Source organism: Panthera onca, chromosome B2, assembly GCF_046562875.1.
Source record: "Panthera onca isolate mPanOnc1 chromosome B2, mPanOnc1 haplotype 2, whole genome shotgun sequence".
Classification (NCBI taxonomy): Eukaryota; Metazoa; Chordata; class Mammalia; order Carnivora; family Felidae; genus Panthera; species Panthera onca.
Window position 1 is genome coordinate 130,083,415 of NC_138343.1, and position 16,061 is coordinate 130,099,475.

The 16,061-nt window shown below is 37.1% G+C and overlaps 1 non-coding gene across 1 annotated transcript; it reads right to left on the minus strand.

The window, feature by feature from the left end:
- Positions 1–234: 234 nt before the first annotated feature.
- On the minus strand, positions 235–341 carry LOC132668180 (U6 spliceosomal RNA). Its single transcript, XR_009605526.1, has one exon. It is a non-coding gene; the product is annotated as a U6 spliceosomal RNA (small nuclear RNA).
- Positions 342–16,061: the final 15,720 nt, after the last annotated feature.

Consider the following 16,061-nt stretch of genomic DNA (forward strand, 5'->3'; position numbering starts at 1 on the left):
TTGACAGTTAAAGAAACCAATCTTCAGGCAGAGGGAAGCAGTGGAAGTTAATTTTGGATATTAATTGGTCTTACATTTGATAGGAAATAAAGTCTCAGTGGAACTTTCCTGGCTGTCTTTTTATCCCTCTAGGTAAGAGTACCATCTTACCTAGAGAAGGGCAAAAGCTTATTTTTTTATAGACTTTGGAACATTGGGACTTTTTTGAGGGATTTTTAAAAAATAAATATGAACAAAAACATGAAAGCCTTCACGAATGTGTGTGTCATCCTTGTGCAGAGGCCATGCTAATCTTCCCTGTATCATTCCAATTTTAGTATATGTGCTGCCGAAGTAAGCACTGAACATTGGGATTTTTAAGGCTAAAGTACTCAGATGTGGTCTGTGCCCTCCTCCCTCGGCCCTATCCTCCCATCATTTCTCCTTCTTCATGCCTACACAAAATGAGAGAGCTCCTGAAAAGAACTCTGAATTTATCCAATAAAATTATAGGACAGTTATCCTATAATAACTGCTCAAACAAAGTAGTTATCTAGTTCAAACTTCTATCACATGTGAATTTATTCCAAAACATCTTAAGACATGATTGTTTTAAGATTTGCTTAAATACTCCCAAATAGACTGAAATTTGTGCTCTACATGAGGGCTCTTGAGCCTGATGGATGGTTCCTAGGGTTGAAGAGTCAAACAGAAACTCCTCTGGACTATGTAGATGAATATAGATTGTCACACTTCTTGGAGTTGGCCAATGTCCTCCAGATGTCGGTGAAGCAGAGAGCTACCTCCTTGCCCATTTTCCTCAACTGAATACACACTAGTCTTCAAAGGGACTTTTAACTGCTCTTTCACTCTTTCTTTCATAAGTGTCTAGAACCAGACCAGAGACTATGTGGAAGTAAGTTCTGGTATAACTAAGGGCTCCCTTGGTAAGTCTTCCTTCAGAAAGTGGCTCAGTTAAATGTTCCTTCCTTCCATAATGTGAGGTTCCTTGTTGACAATTCTTATTATGTTCTAACCCTCCCCATACAACTCTCTTTAACTGTCTGCTACTCAGTGTCTCCACATTCTCCCTCCGGACACACAGAACTGATCCAAGACCTTGCTCAGTCCTATGTGCCTTTTTAGTCCATTCCTGGGGTATCTTGGCTGGATGTCAGGAAGCTTCACCTGCTCTAACAAGTCCTATCTTATACCTGAAGGGAGTCTTCTTATATGAGGGAATACGGGGTTGAGGTGATGGAAGTTTCTTTAACTCTTGTTCTACCTCTGCCCAATAACAGATCTGTGGTCTCATTTGCTCCTGAAGTTTTTGACACAAACATTATGATGACCATGAGAATTATTTTTTTTCTTTCAATAGTCTACCAAGTCTAGTTTATGTAAGAAATGTGTATTCCTCCATTTAACACATGTTTGTCACACTTTTTATGAAATAAAAAACCGGGCCTTTTTAATGTATAAAAGTACATGATTCTCATTTTTTTTAGGCATCCCTCCACCTTACATCTCAGTAAAGCCATACATTAACTGACAATGCTTCTACAATTCAGATAAATGGCACCATGTTCCCAAATTTCTTTATAATCCTCAAGATTTTCCCTTTTATCGAGAGAAAGGGGTTTTGGTGCTTTCTATAAAATTGAAAATTATGAGACACAGATTCCTTAGATATGATTACCAAGGATTATGTTAAAGACTTGATGTATGGGGGGTTTTCAATATCTCTGCCTTTGAAATATTGGTCTTCAGTTTCCACTTAACTTTTCTAAGGTGGATTTGTGGTTCAGAAATTGAAAATTAGGATCGAGTCTTGAAATACATTTAGAGCTTGAACGGGCTCTGTCATAGTGTTTAGTGTGATCCAGCCACTAGCCAGACCTGTCCTCATGGTGATTTCCTCAGGGTGGAATTTGATCAGCTCCACTAGATCTACACAGTACCTAGTAGTATATTTATATGAACTAGTGAGTGCTCCCAAGCCCCTTTTCAATTGATAAAAAACCTACCTTATTTTACGATCTCCAGAGGTGTTTATAATGATGGCGATTTACAAAGTTAGAGGAAAAGACAGAACTGATAGGAAGTAATCAGTCAAAAGCGCACGGAACACATGGGGAGTGGGGACAAAGGGTCCGACCATGTAGGCAGTGAGTAAAAGAAATACAGCGTTGGGTATGTGTGTTAAAAAATAGATGATCTAGGTCACTGTAAATAAAGCCTACAGAACCTTTGCGTAATTTGGTTTCATTTTTGGTGAATGTTTTAAAATGCACATTTATAAAAAAATATTTTTTGTAGGTAATTATGTATTTTTCCCAGTTTTCTCAACTTACCATTTACAATGAACATGTATGATTATTGTTTATGAATGAGTCACTGTGCTGAACTAAAAACATTTCTGATATTAAAACTTCATTCTTGTTTCCTAAGAAATCTAATCAAAGTGATAGTAACATATTCTCACAAAGGATAGTCCATGAAATGGTGGAGTACATTATTCAGACACCACAATATAATAATCAGAAGACCATTACACTTCATAGAATACTATGCCCAGTGACAATGCCTGTGACAATGAGCTAATTGCAACCATGAGCACTGAGGGAGGAAGGTATATGAATCATTGGACAGACACTATTGTCATTAATAATAAGCACTGAGAATAAGGTATTAAGGTTTTTTATCATTACTGCTACTACTCTGACTGTAGATTTATTTTCAAATTTTGAATTGATGACCACATAAAACTAAGAACAACACCCACAGAAATAACAAAATGTGAGTTAATGTATTCCAGAAGCCAGTCCTTACTAACCTCTGTAACGCATAGATATTTACATTTAGTGGTGAACTGCTGAACTGATAGGGTAGTATTTTTCAAACAATGATCTGGAGCTGTAATGATTCCTGTACACTCCCTTTGGGGCTGCTTTGGGTCAGGAGTAGGAGGTGGATGGAGGGGTTGGGTGCCTTTTCCCTCTTATTTCCTACCTGAGCATCCTTTGAGGCATATTTTAAGAGTTTTGTTTCCAGGATATTTCTTTGGCTCCTGGACCCTCTGTTTTCTCAATTCCCAAATTACTTATTATTTGGACCCTGCCTTTTGGCACTTAGGCACATACAGCCTGACACTGATGGACTTCTCCATAAAGATTATAAGTTTATTGAGGTCAGAGGCTGTGCATTATGTTAGTTTTCATTTTCCAGGGCACATAGCATTGCATACGTGGCAGACGCTCAAAAAAAATTTGCTGAATTGTATGCAAATAATATTATCATAGCATTTTTGACCTTATGAGACATTGAGAAATCATTTAATTCAAGTCCCAGTTTGCAGATGAGGAAAATGAAGCCAACAGAAGTTAGGTTCTTGATCCAGATCATATGACTAATGTATAATTTAAAAATAATCCAAGCACTTTATTTGCTTAGGAAGTAGATGTCTCATTCATATTCTTACTCACCCTATTTGTTTTCCTAACAGGCTTTGCTTTTCACCAACAATGCAAAATTTCACCTCATCGTCACTACCACTGGGGTGAGAATTTGACATATTTGTAGTTCTCTTTAAAGCTCTGATTCTGTGATTAACACGCACAAACACATTTGCTAATGCTTGCAAACTTTCTTTTTTAACTTGGTAATTTTAGGCTTCATTGTCAAACCCCTATCTTCGGTTCCAAACAGAATTATTGCACACCTCTGGTCATAAAAATCTTTGTTTCTGCTCCAATTTTATCCCTTACCACCTGTGTTATTAGACCTGTATTGCGGTTTGCTGAATGAATGTTTATCTCCCCTACTATTCTGGGGTTGTTTGAGAGTGGGGGAACCACATAATAATCACCTGGACTTCTCCATATCGCTTAGCCCTGTCTTTGAGTGCAGTGAGAACTTCAAAAAGTCTTAAAAATGGTTTTGTCCCATCTAACATGATGAAATGATAATTACAAGAATTTATTCCTGAGAAATCAGACATTTTTGCATGCAAAAAACCAAATCCTATTGCTCATTATTTTAAAAGAATGATTATAATCTATTGCATGTCAACACAAACCAACCGACAAATTTCCTAAAATGTGGTTAAACCCCAGTAAAATATCTAGTTATAAGTAACTACTATGTTAAGAAGTTAAAAGTTTAACCATTTCATATTATAAAGTGATGTATAGGGACAGATGGTGGGTACACTTGTGCTGAACACAGACGTATTAAAGAAAAAATGTGGAAAAACGAACATTAAACATTTAACGAGGAATAAATGAAGCAAGGGTCATGAGGAAATGACACAATGAGGGAATGTGGAACACAAAAGGGCAATTTTAGGTAAATAGCAGACTCAGAGGAACTGATGAAGAGGCATCACATTTCTGAGGCTGCTCTAAAGGCTGAACAGGAGACTGTGATCAATCTTCAGGGAGTTGATGGAGGCTTTAGGATGCAAAAACACTTTAAAACAAGTAGACAGTTTTGCTTATTTAAAAAGAAGAAAAGGAGCACCTGGGTGGCTCAGTCAGTTCAGCATCTGACTCTTGATCTCAGCTCAGGTCTTGATCTCAGGGTTATGAGTGCAAGCTCTGCACTGGGCTCCACACTGGGTGTGAAGTCTACTTAAAAAAATAAAGAAAGAAAAGAAAAGAAAAAAAGTTTTTAACCAGGATTCTTTGTCATATCACTACTATATTCTAGCATGTTCATTATCTCATCTGCATGACTCCTTGTTCCATGGTCTTTTCTTAGGATCTACTCTTAGCAACATCATCACATAAATTCCATGTGGTACTGTGTTTTATTTTATTTTATTTTATTTTATTTTATTTTATTTTATTTTATATTGTATTAAGTTTATTTATTTATTTTGAGAGAGACAGAGACAGCATGAGTGGGGGAGTGGCAGAGAGAGAGGGAGAGGGAGAGAGAATTCCAAGCAGACTCCATGCTGCCAACACAGAGTCTGACATGGGGCTCAAACTCATGAACTGTGAGATCATGACCTGAGCAGAAACCAAGAGTCAGGCATTTAACTGACTGAGCCACCCAGGCGCTCCATGATGCTGTATTTTAAATGTAATTTAAGACTTTTATCTGCACCTCATGTTGTTAATAATGTTGCACTGAGTTTTAATGACATAAGTATAAATTTTTTTCTTTACAAGTAATGAACAGGAAAACATATTTAAAGATACATGTGTTTTTATGAAGTTGCATATTAAAAATCTAAGAAACGACTAATAGAGGGTATAGTCTGTGGAAATAACATATAAGGTCTCAGCTTGCTTTGCTCCTCTTCAAGGGGTATATCATTCTTCCAAGGGGATAAAATTCTCAAGTCATTAAAAATATTTACTGGGTACCTAGAATGTTTATGGCATTGTCAAAAGCATTGTGGAAGCTACATAGACAGATCAGATATGGATCCCGAGATAAGATCTGTTCAGAAGCAGCTGCACAACCTGGTGCGAAAGGATTATATCTAAATGCAAGATGCCAGAGTCCAGAAGAGTGGCATGCTGTGCAGTATCTGGGAATAGTAGTATCTGGAAAGAATTGGTGGCATCTTTCAGCGTAAAGATAGAAATTGAGTACGAGTATGAGCAAGCTGGCATTCTTATGTAAAAAGCAAATGTATTCTTTATAATGAGAGGCATTCCTATGGGAGTAGGGAGAGGGTGATTCTATTTGGGAGGTGGGTTTTCAGTAGTAGGAAATGGCTTTGCATTGTGGTGGTTCTTTGAGAACTATAGCATACTATGGATAGTACTTCAATCAAAGAATTCAATGTAGAGAAAATTCAAAGGCTTCATTGTTATGAAGCTTTCTGCCTTCAGTTCCTTGAAAGAGAGGAGACAGGAATTGGAGTAATAAACACATCATAATTAATACTGGTTGAGCAGTAATTTTGGGACTTAAATTCTTGCAAGAGACTCTGCCTTAAGGCAGCATGGACTGGGTAATTATCCGTTTTTAGGGGATAGGAACTAAGCAAAACTCTAGCTAGCACCTACTGTCTGAGGTGAAGATCTGTTGTTTGCTGTCTAGCATTCACTGCCCCCTCCTAAATTTCTTTTGGTCACCACCTCATTCTCAGCCATCAAGGGTGTGGTTTTGACCTCCCTGCCATCTCCAGCAATGGGTCTTGACTGTGTTGAATCTATCAATGTGGCTTTTTCCTTCAGTCAAGTGACTGGATCAAGGATAGTCATGTAATACCAGTGGACAGAACTCAATGTGAGACGTTTACTGGGGAAGCCACTAAGGAGAAATTTCTACAAGAAAGAAAGAAGCTTCTCTTTCTCTCTTCTTTAGACAGTGTAAAGAAGTAAGGTACAGAACTGACACTGCGACTTTTATTGTCGCTCGTTGTGTTTATTCTGATTTGCTTTGCTTTTGGCCTTGGCTTCCACAGGAAGAAAACTTGGAGCTCTTGGAGGATGGAGTGGATGTCTCAGGGTGGGTCATGGGTGGGCTGGGGTAAGACAGACAATGGCAGAGTACAGAGATGGAGACACTAGGCTCTTGTTGACAGTGTCAGGCTCCTGGATCACCACTGGCCACCCTAAAGCTGGCCCCTCTAGGGATGGAGAATATTCCTGACACTGCCATATGTTTGAATGATTTGGAATGTTTTGATTTGCAGGTGATTGAATGTGTAGGGAATGGGGTGCACAGCAAGGCCAACCAGCTTGAAATAAGACTGTTGTAAAAATGAGCGTTGAACGATTCGGAACACAGTGAGGTCAAGTCATATTACAGCAAGAAAATGACTCGCCTTCAGTGTCAATATACCTAAAATCATCTTAGAAAATCCAAGTGAAGCAACGAAAAGATCTTGAATTAATGACAGTTCAAAGCCACCTACATCAAGAGCAAGGTACAAAAATCAATACATCTCTATACCAGCAACAACTGGTAAGCAAATATAATGGAAAAAATAATCCCATTTACAAGAGCACCCCAAACCCATTAACTAATTATGAACCAATACAAAAAGAGATGTGTAAATCCTATATGAAGAAAATTACAAAAGCTTAAGAAAACTATAAAAGAACATTGGAGTACCTCTTAGCGAGATGGAGTCACTATTGTAAAGGTATAAATTCTTCTTAAATTAATATTATAACACTATTACAATTTAAATTTGAAGAGCTTTTTTATTTATTTTCATTTATTTTAGTATAATTTATTGTCAAATTGGCTTCCATACAACACCCACTGCTCATCTCAACAATTGCCCTCCTCAATGCCCATCACCTACTTTCCCCTCACCCCCACCCCCATCAACCCTCAGTTTGTTTTCAGTATCCAAGAGTCTCTTATGGTTTGCCTCCCTCCCTCTCTGTAACTTTGCTTTTTTAAACTTAGCAAATGATTCTAAAGTTTTCAGGAAGAATTTATCTGTAAGGATAGGTGTTTTAGGAATTGTTATTTTTGTCTTAAAAATAAGAAGAGGGTCTCTTCCTGACAGGCCCCACATTAATTGAATCTTTTTGTAGAGCAATAAGTGAAAGTGTCAGAACCTTGAGATAAATATCAGTTTGAAGCGTTTTTCAACAAAATTTTTTGATTTTCACCCCAATATAATCTTAAGTTAAAATAAAGCATCACCTGAATTGATTTCGCAGCCCTCTGTTGATGATAACCTTTTCTAAGAAACCTATTAAATGTTCTACAGGGATTCATTCCTCCATAATATGTGGGACCGTGCTCATAGCCTCCCCTCCGGAGGGGCCAGCCTCCCCCCCAACCTTTAAAGGTCAAAAATGCATTTTGGTCAATGGATATTTATGAAGATAGGATAGATGGTAATTCTTAAAGCTGATGATAGGTGATGAAAGAAACACAGCGATGTACTGGACGTGAGCATGCATACTGGTGCAAATGTTCTGGTGAGCAGAAAATATACTTTAAGCTAGTTAAAAATGTTCATCATATGTCACCCAGTAATTTCACTTCTAACAATGTTCCCCATGGAATAAGATAGACACCCAAAGATTCACAAGGGCTTATTTTCCTCATATTAAAGTAAAAAATGTGGAAAAACAAACATTAAACATTTAATGAGGAATAAATGAAGCAAGGTCATGAGGAAATGACATCCAGACCTTAAAAATTAAAACATACTTGAGGAGCCTGGGTGGCTTGTTGGTTGAGCATTAGACTTCTGCTCAGGTCATGATCTCAGGTTCATGAGTTCAAGCCCCATGTCAGGCTCTGCATTGACAGCTCAGAGTTTGGATCCTACTTTGGATTCTGTGTCTCCCTCTTTCTCTCTCTCTGCCCCTTCCCTGCTTGTACTCTCTCTCTCACTCTCAAAAGTAAGTAAATAAACTTAAAAAAATTTAAAGCATACTTTTCCTGCTCATCATTTATAATTTTTAAATTGAACTATAACATATAGGAGGTACACCAATCTTAAATCCAAAATTTAATACATTTCATATACATCTGTAACTACCATCCTGATTGAGAGTACATTTCTGGCACATCAGAGGTCTCCTCATATTACCTCCTATTCAATATCACTCCCCAATGGTAGCTGCCATTTTTATTTTTATCAACTTTGATTACAATTTGTCTGTTCTCTAACTTATGTAAAGGGAATTGCACATTACATAATCTTTTGTGCCTGCTCTTTATGATGCTGAATGTAATTATAGTTTATTCATTTTCATTGATGCATACTGTTTCATTTTATGAATATTTTAAAATTTGTTAATCCATCCTATTGAGGGATATTTGAGTTGTTTCCAGTGTGTAGTTATTGTGAATCGTTTTTTTCAAATCATATTTTTGAAGAGTAATGACATAAAAATGTTAAAGTGCTAATTTAAAAAACCTGGAGATACACATCTAATGAAATTTGGTATCAGTTTAAAAAATTCAGCTATACAGAGTAAGAGATTAGAAAGAAATACAGGAAATAATTGACTGTGGTTTATTCCAATGGTAGTACTATAGATAGGATTGTTCATGAAAATGACATTAAAATGAGATTCCATTTCAGTTTTAATAAAAGGACCCCAAAATGTAAGTACAGGTTGATTCAGGCTGTTGATAGCTTGCATTTTGGCTATTAAGATATTGAAGATGAAGTACCTTGGAATGTTGGAAATACACCAGAGAATTTGATGGGGGAGAGATAATCTCCACCTGCAGCAGAGGAGTGATTTTCTCCTAACTTCAGAATAGAAGATTAACAAAGGACACTTGAAAAGCTTCATGTGTGTCACAGTTGTCCAGTGTTGGACACAAGTTGAAGGAATCTAAAGATGAGAAGCTGTGGCCCAAGATGACAGAGTAGGGGTGGGATGGGGACAAAGTTGCACTGAGAATTGGGTTCATGAACACTAATGGTGGGGCAAGGATGCTTTGTGGGCTACCCTGGGGACATTGGTAGTGATTTATATCTTCTGCTAGAAGAGTGTCTAGAGAACCTAGCTGGAAGAGGAGATTGCTGGATTCTCAAGAGGTAGGAGAGGAAAGGTTAGTGGCCAGCTTAAGGAAAACATCATTACCTGTATTATAAAAAGCACAGTCTAATGATCCTAGTGAGGTCTCCAAAGAATCCATGAGAGTACCGCTGAAGAAAAAGGTCAGCTTTCCTCACCCACCAAACCTGGAAGAAACTATCACCAATTCCATTGGGATCACAGGGCAGCCTTTTCCAGACTCTTCTCTCACCTTTGCCTCTCTGATTTTAGAAGTGCCAGACTTCTTAGATAACCAATGGAGAGAGAGGATTTGAGGGCTGGAAGCAAAAGAGAGAAATCAACTGCCTTTTCCCATCACTACTGTAAGCAGAGGAGAGTAGCTCTATATATTTACAAAGCTTAAGATTTTGATTATATTCAGACGTACGTACTTAAATTACTGCAGTGAGGTGATTATTGTGACTCACCATGACAAGGGCCCAATTTTACTATTTAAGAATGATAATTGGGGCGCCTGGGTAGCTCCGTTGGTTAAGTGTCAGACAGTGGCTCAGGTCATGATCTCATGTTTCACAGGTTCGAGCCCTGTATCAGACTTTGTGCTGACAGCTCAGAGCCTGGAGCCTGCTTCAGATTGTGTGTCTCTCCCTCTCTCTGCCCGTCCCCCACTTGCATTCTGCCTCTCTATCTCTCAAAAATAAATAAACATTAAAAAAATTTTTAAAGAATGATAATAAATATCATAAAACCTTAAATTTCACCAGAGGAGTGAGGGGGAAGCAGCCCCAGAGATTAACCTAAATAGGCAGAAGGGAGAAGAATAAAGTTATATTCAGACAGCACTTTTTAGATTCTTATTGCCACTTATATGTGTTTTTCAAATTTTATGCAATAGCATTAGTTAATTTTTAAATAAAAATGAGTTAACAATAGTTCTTACCAGAAGAGAATGAAATACACAGTATGGATACATAGAAACAAAGAGTCAGAGGATTAACCAAACAGTGGCAATGTCTTCTCCAACAGCACTTGTCACTTACTGTGGCTACCTAACTTTCAATGTTTGAGAAACTTCTCATATTATGATTGCCATCTTCCCAAGGTATAAACAGAGAATTCACTTTCCCAGCTTTTCTTGTAGTTAAGGGACAGTCATGGGACCTCGGCTTCTGCATGAAACCTTGCATTAGAAAAATGTAACTTGAGGAAGCAAATGGCTGAGCAGATTCCAATTTTTCTGGCGTGAAAGGCAGTGGAGTTGTATTGTTTTCTCTGGAATCAGTGGCAGAGGTTCTTGTGCTCAGCATTAGCAATGTGGGCAGCAGTGTCTGTGCCCAGCAGGGGCAGAAGCAAGGATGTCATCCTTTCCCATGGTGTGATTGGTATTGCCCTTGGCTTGTAGTCCCTAAGCCTCTGGCCTTTTGAAGATTCAATAAACTAATTAATGCCCTTTAATAAATAGTTCTTCTGCTTACGCTAGCTAGAGTAGGCTCTTTTATTTTCAGCTAGAGAGGGGATGCCCTGGACAAAGTATCCTTCACTCTTCTCCCCATGGAGTGTATGCGTTGATGCCATTGAAACATTTAACTCACTCCCACTCATGAGACAGCTTCACGATTATCATTTGTATCTACTGGGGGAAAATGCACTGAAAATGCTGATGTGTTCCAGGCATTAAAACAGTTATGCTTCTCATTTTTAATTCACAAGTTATAATTCTGGTTTGTGCACAAGTCTTTTGTGAGCTTGCTTTATTATGAATTAGTCCTACGAGATGGATTTATTCTCTGTATGCTGACAAAATCAAATTGCTAAATTTAAAAGCTAGGATTACAGACTGGGTCCTGTTATATTTTTCTTTGAGTTAGTTGACCTCTTGTGAAGACACAACCAAGCCCATTTCTTGGTGACACTTTGATATTGCCATGAGATTTTCCTTTCAATATTTACCGTTATTCATACAAGTTCAAGAAGAATTAGTTGTGTGACCCTTTTTGGTCATGTTGAATATACCAATAAAATGTGCTTTTTAAAAAGATAGGGCAAGCAGTTCATCTTTAACAGTAGTTTTTTCTACATTATGCTTTGAAGTTTCAATTTGATCCGAGTAGCTGCTCCCTCTTCACGAGCCCATCCCACCTAAATTTAAAATGAAAGAATAAGACTCTTATTGGAGTTAAGTTCAGGTTTACAGCTTTACATGTAAAGTGGGGAAGAAGAGCAATGAAAATAAAGTCAATTTGGATATGGAATCAATAATCCCTCTCAGATAATAGGACAGATCTTCATTTTGCAGAATTCTTTTTATAGAAATGACTCCCCTTTAATATTTAAACAATCTTATCAAATGTTACAGGACTCTTTGTACCTGAGCTACAAACTCTCCTTTGGTCAATATATCACAATTTCTTCCATATTCTTTCAAGTAATTGAATCAACATGAAATATTGACTTGGTAACCAAGTAAATAAGGAGCTTGTTGGGAAACGGTGATTCAGATTTGATGATTGTGATTTAGTCTCAAAAAGTTCTTCTGTGAGAAGCATAAATTTAAAGTGTTCAAGGATACTTCAGGGAATTAACAGTAGACTTGAAAATGGTTTTAGAGGGAGGAGAAAATGTCTAACCCAGATAAAATACAAAAAGTCATGTAAGAAGCATTAAAAGTGACTTTAGCTATCAGAAAGTAGATGGTTCATTTATGTAAAGTTGTCCTATACAAATCATTCAAATTGGGACACTTCAGTCAACTGGTCTTAATTTAAATTTGATGGAACAAAATTAGTTGATGGAATAATTTTGGAACATATGAATAGATAGCTATTTTTTGAAGATATTGGAGAAGAAGTGGAGTAACTGAAACTCTCTTACATTGCTGGTGAGAGTGAAGAACCTGGCAAATACTTTTGGAAAATGACTTGGCAGCATTGACTTTAACTTAACATATGCCTAACCTCTGACCCAGCAATTCTACTCCTCGATATATATCCAAGAGAATGAATGCATGCACCCACAAAAATACATGTGCAGCAAGGTTCAGAGCAGTTTTATTAATAACAACCCAGCTGGAAATAATAACAAAAATATCTACCGATAAAAATGGGTAAATAATACATGGTGGAATATTCACATAATAGAATACTAAATAGAAGGAGAAAAAATCAAGAAGAAGAAACTTCAGATACACGTGATGGCATAGATTAATTTCATAAATATAATTAATATAAGAGTGAAAGAAGCCAGAAACAAAGGAGTATAAACTGTGTGATTATATTTTTATGAAGTTTAAGAACAAGCAAAACTTAGCTATAGATTTAGAAGTCAGAATAGTGACTACCTCTGAGTGAGGTATTGACTGGGAAGGGACACATGACAAAATCCGGTGTTCTGGGAATGTTCTCTAGCTTGGTGGTGATTGCATATATATATATACACACATATATACATATGTATACATATATATACATATGTATACATATATATGTGTATGTGTGTGTGTGTGTATATATATATATATATATATATATATATATATATATATATATGTATGAAAAGTTCATTGAGCTGTACACTTGCAATTAGTGGGCTTTATTGTATATTATACCTCAATAAAGCAATTTTTCAAAACATAATAAAGTCACTATTCAGAGGAGAAAACCATACTTGATTGAAACTTTCTTTTTTTCCTCACTTCTCAACTACTTTCAGCTTAGTGAACAAACAATTGTATTATCAGACATGATTAATTAGAGCCAAAGGTTAATTGGTTCTCTAACTATAGCTCTGCCACTGGATTGTTGCTAGTCTTGGTTGGGAAAATCTTTTGTAACCACAGTATTTTCCACCCCTTAAAACTAGTATAATCAAAAGCCTTTTATATTCTATCATCCACCTCCTCCTGAGTGGCATTTATCATAGTCAAAAGCAACAGTCACCCTTTTCCAAAAGAGACGTTTTTCTCATTAGTTTGACTACCTATCATCATGGCTTTATCAAAGCATCACTCAGGTGAAAATCAGTGACTTGTCCATTCAACCAACACAATACTGCTGTGCAGTGAACTGGCGTAACTTAAAACTTTTTCCAGTTGCAATAAAAAACAAGCTATGTATTTGATCTAAAAAAAATAAATCAAAATAAAAACCAAACAAATAAAAACAAAGGGGAAAAAGGATTCCAAACTAAACGAAACAGACAGTAGCATGTAGCACCTGGAAAACTAAAGGGCAAGAGTAAATGCTTAAAAAACTAGGAATGAAATAAAAGCCTGTAAAATAGGTGTTAATCTCTCTACCCCATCCTTTTTTCTCCACTTTGTTCCCAAAGTGCTGCCAACCAGGTTTATGACTTTCAGCTTTTCTTGATGATCCAAGGAGAAAAGACAAAAAGATGTCATTTGGGTAGACACCTCCCTGCCCAAATCCTGATTCCCTCACAATCATGAAGCAGAGAAGGAGTTATTAAGCTTGCAGTGCCCCACGCAAATATGAATGAACGACCAAGTGTACTGGAGATATCAGGAAAGCTTTCAACATGAAACTAAAGTGAAAAGAAAGAGAAAAAAAAAATAAGAAAAACACCAGGAAACTAATGCCACTTAAAAACATAAATGATGTTCTTCAGAGAAGATATGTTCATTAATTGGGAAGAGGACACTGTCAAAAAGTAATGGAAGGAAGAAAGGGCTCTTAGAAAAAAAAATACCATGATATAAACTTCAAATAGAATATAAATTTCCATAGAAGAATGAAATGCAAAAGTTGATCAAGTCTCCCAGAAAGTGGAGCTAAAATATGAAGAGATGGAAAGTAGGAGAAAGAACAAGTTAGAGGAGCATTCAAGAAGGCATAATATCTGATTAGTAGAAATTTTATTTTATTTATTTTTTGAATTTTTATTTATTTATTTTGAGAGAGAGAGCATGTGCAAGTGGGAGAGGGGCAGAGTGAGAGGGAGAGAGAGAATCCCAAGCAGGCACCATGCTCTCCATGCAGAGCCTGATGCAGGACTTGATCTCACAAACCATGAGATCACGACCTGAGCCGAAACCAAGAGTTGGACATTCAACTGACTGAACCACCCGGGAGCCCCTGATTAGTAGAAAATTTAAAAATAAATCATAAGTAAAATGGTGGTGTTGGTTGACAGTGGTTGTCAAAGAAGCAGTACAGAATATGATTTCACATTGCACGTCCAGCACAATGAGTAGGAAAAGTCTTCCACCACAAGCAACTTTTGAACACAGATGAGGAGAGAGGAGGAATGTAGGTTTCACACAAAGGATTATAAATCAGATTGACACTGAACTTTTCAATAATATATTGGAAGCTAGAAGATAATGGAACGATGACATTAAGAACACCAAGGGAAAATTCTTTCTGACTTGGAATTCTATATCCAGATAACCTCGTATAAATGTATAAAAAGCTCATTTTCATATAGGCAAGGTCTCAAAAACTTTTACCTCTCACAAAGTCTTTCTGGTCAAGCTAATGAAATACGTAATACATAAGTCAACAAAGAAGAAGACATATCATCCATAAAACAGAGGTTTCAACCAAGGAGACAGGACACAGGCTAATGATGAACAGAAGTCCCTGTGTAGACAACGGAACATGAGAGAGAGAGAGAAAGACCATGTTGGCACACATTGGATCAGAAGGACCAAAGCTTTAGGAGTAATCTCAAAAAGGGGAAAAAAATGGATCTGTTAAATTCCCTGATATGAATGACTACTGAATTGTGATTTTCCCAGTTCTGTTGAAAATTTGGGGAAAAAAATAGTGATAGGAAAGCAGAAATTAAGAGAAAAAAAGGGGGAAGAGGGGAGAGACAGAAGGTATGATCATTAGTTTAATTAACTTCTAGAAAAATAAAATTATGTAAAAGAAAAGTGACATAGTATACTGTGTGGTTCAACATGGAAAACACATGGTAATAATATGTAACAGTGTAAACACTGAATATTGAGAAGATAGAGAAGGGATGGGCAGATTGCAATGAGTGCTGTGGCAGATTTATTTTTCCAAGATGTCCCTATCAGTGCTTCCCATCCATATGCTCTGATCTTGCCAATCTCCTATCTAGAAATGGAGTCTAATTCCCCTCTGGCCTTATGACCTAGTTGTTGCCAACAGAATGCAGTCAAAGGGAAGGTAGGTGATGCCAGAAACCGGCTCAGGAAAGGTCATGTAACTTACATCTGGTTTTCTTGGAATTCCTGCCTTTAGAGCCTTTGTCTGCTGCGTAGGAAGTCTGCTTACTCTGAGACTGCAATGCTAGAGAGACCATGTAGAGATATAGAGACCACGTAGAGGCCCACAAGTCTTAGTAGGAGCAGCCTCCCGTCATCTAAGCCATTGCAGCAAAAATTAGATATGTAAATGTAGAAGATTATGTCTTCTACAAGTCATCTTCAAGATGACTCCAGCCTCAGCTGCCATCTGACTGCAGCCACATGAAGGATGATGAGAGAGTTGGATGAGCCCACCTGAGCCTAGCAGAATCAAAGAGCTGTGAGAAGTGATTATAACTGATAGTCGTTTTAAGCTTTTATGTTTTGGAGTAGATTTTTATAAAGAAATAGGTGAGCCAAACAAGTGCTAAATCCTTATTTTTCATAGTTGGAAG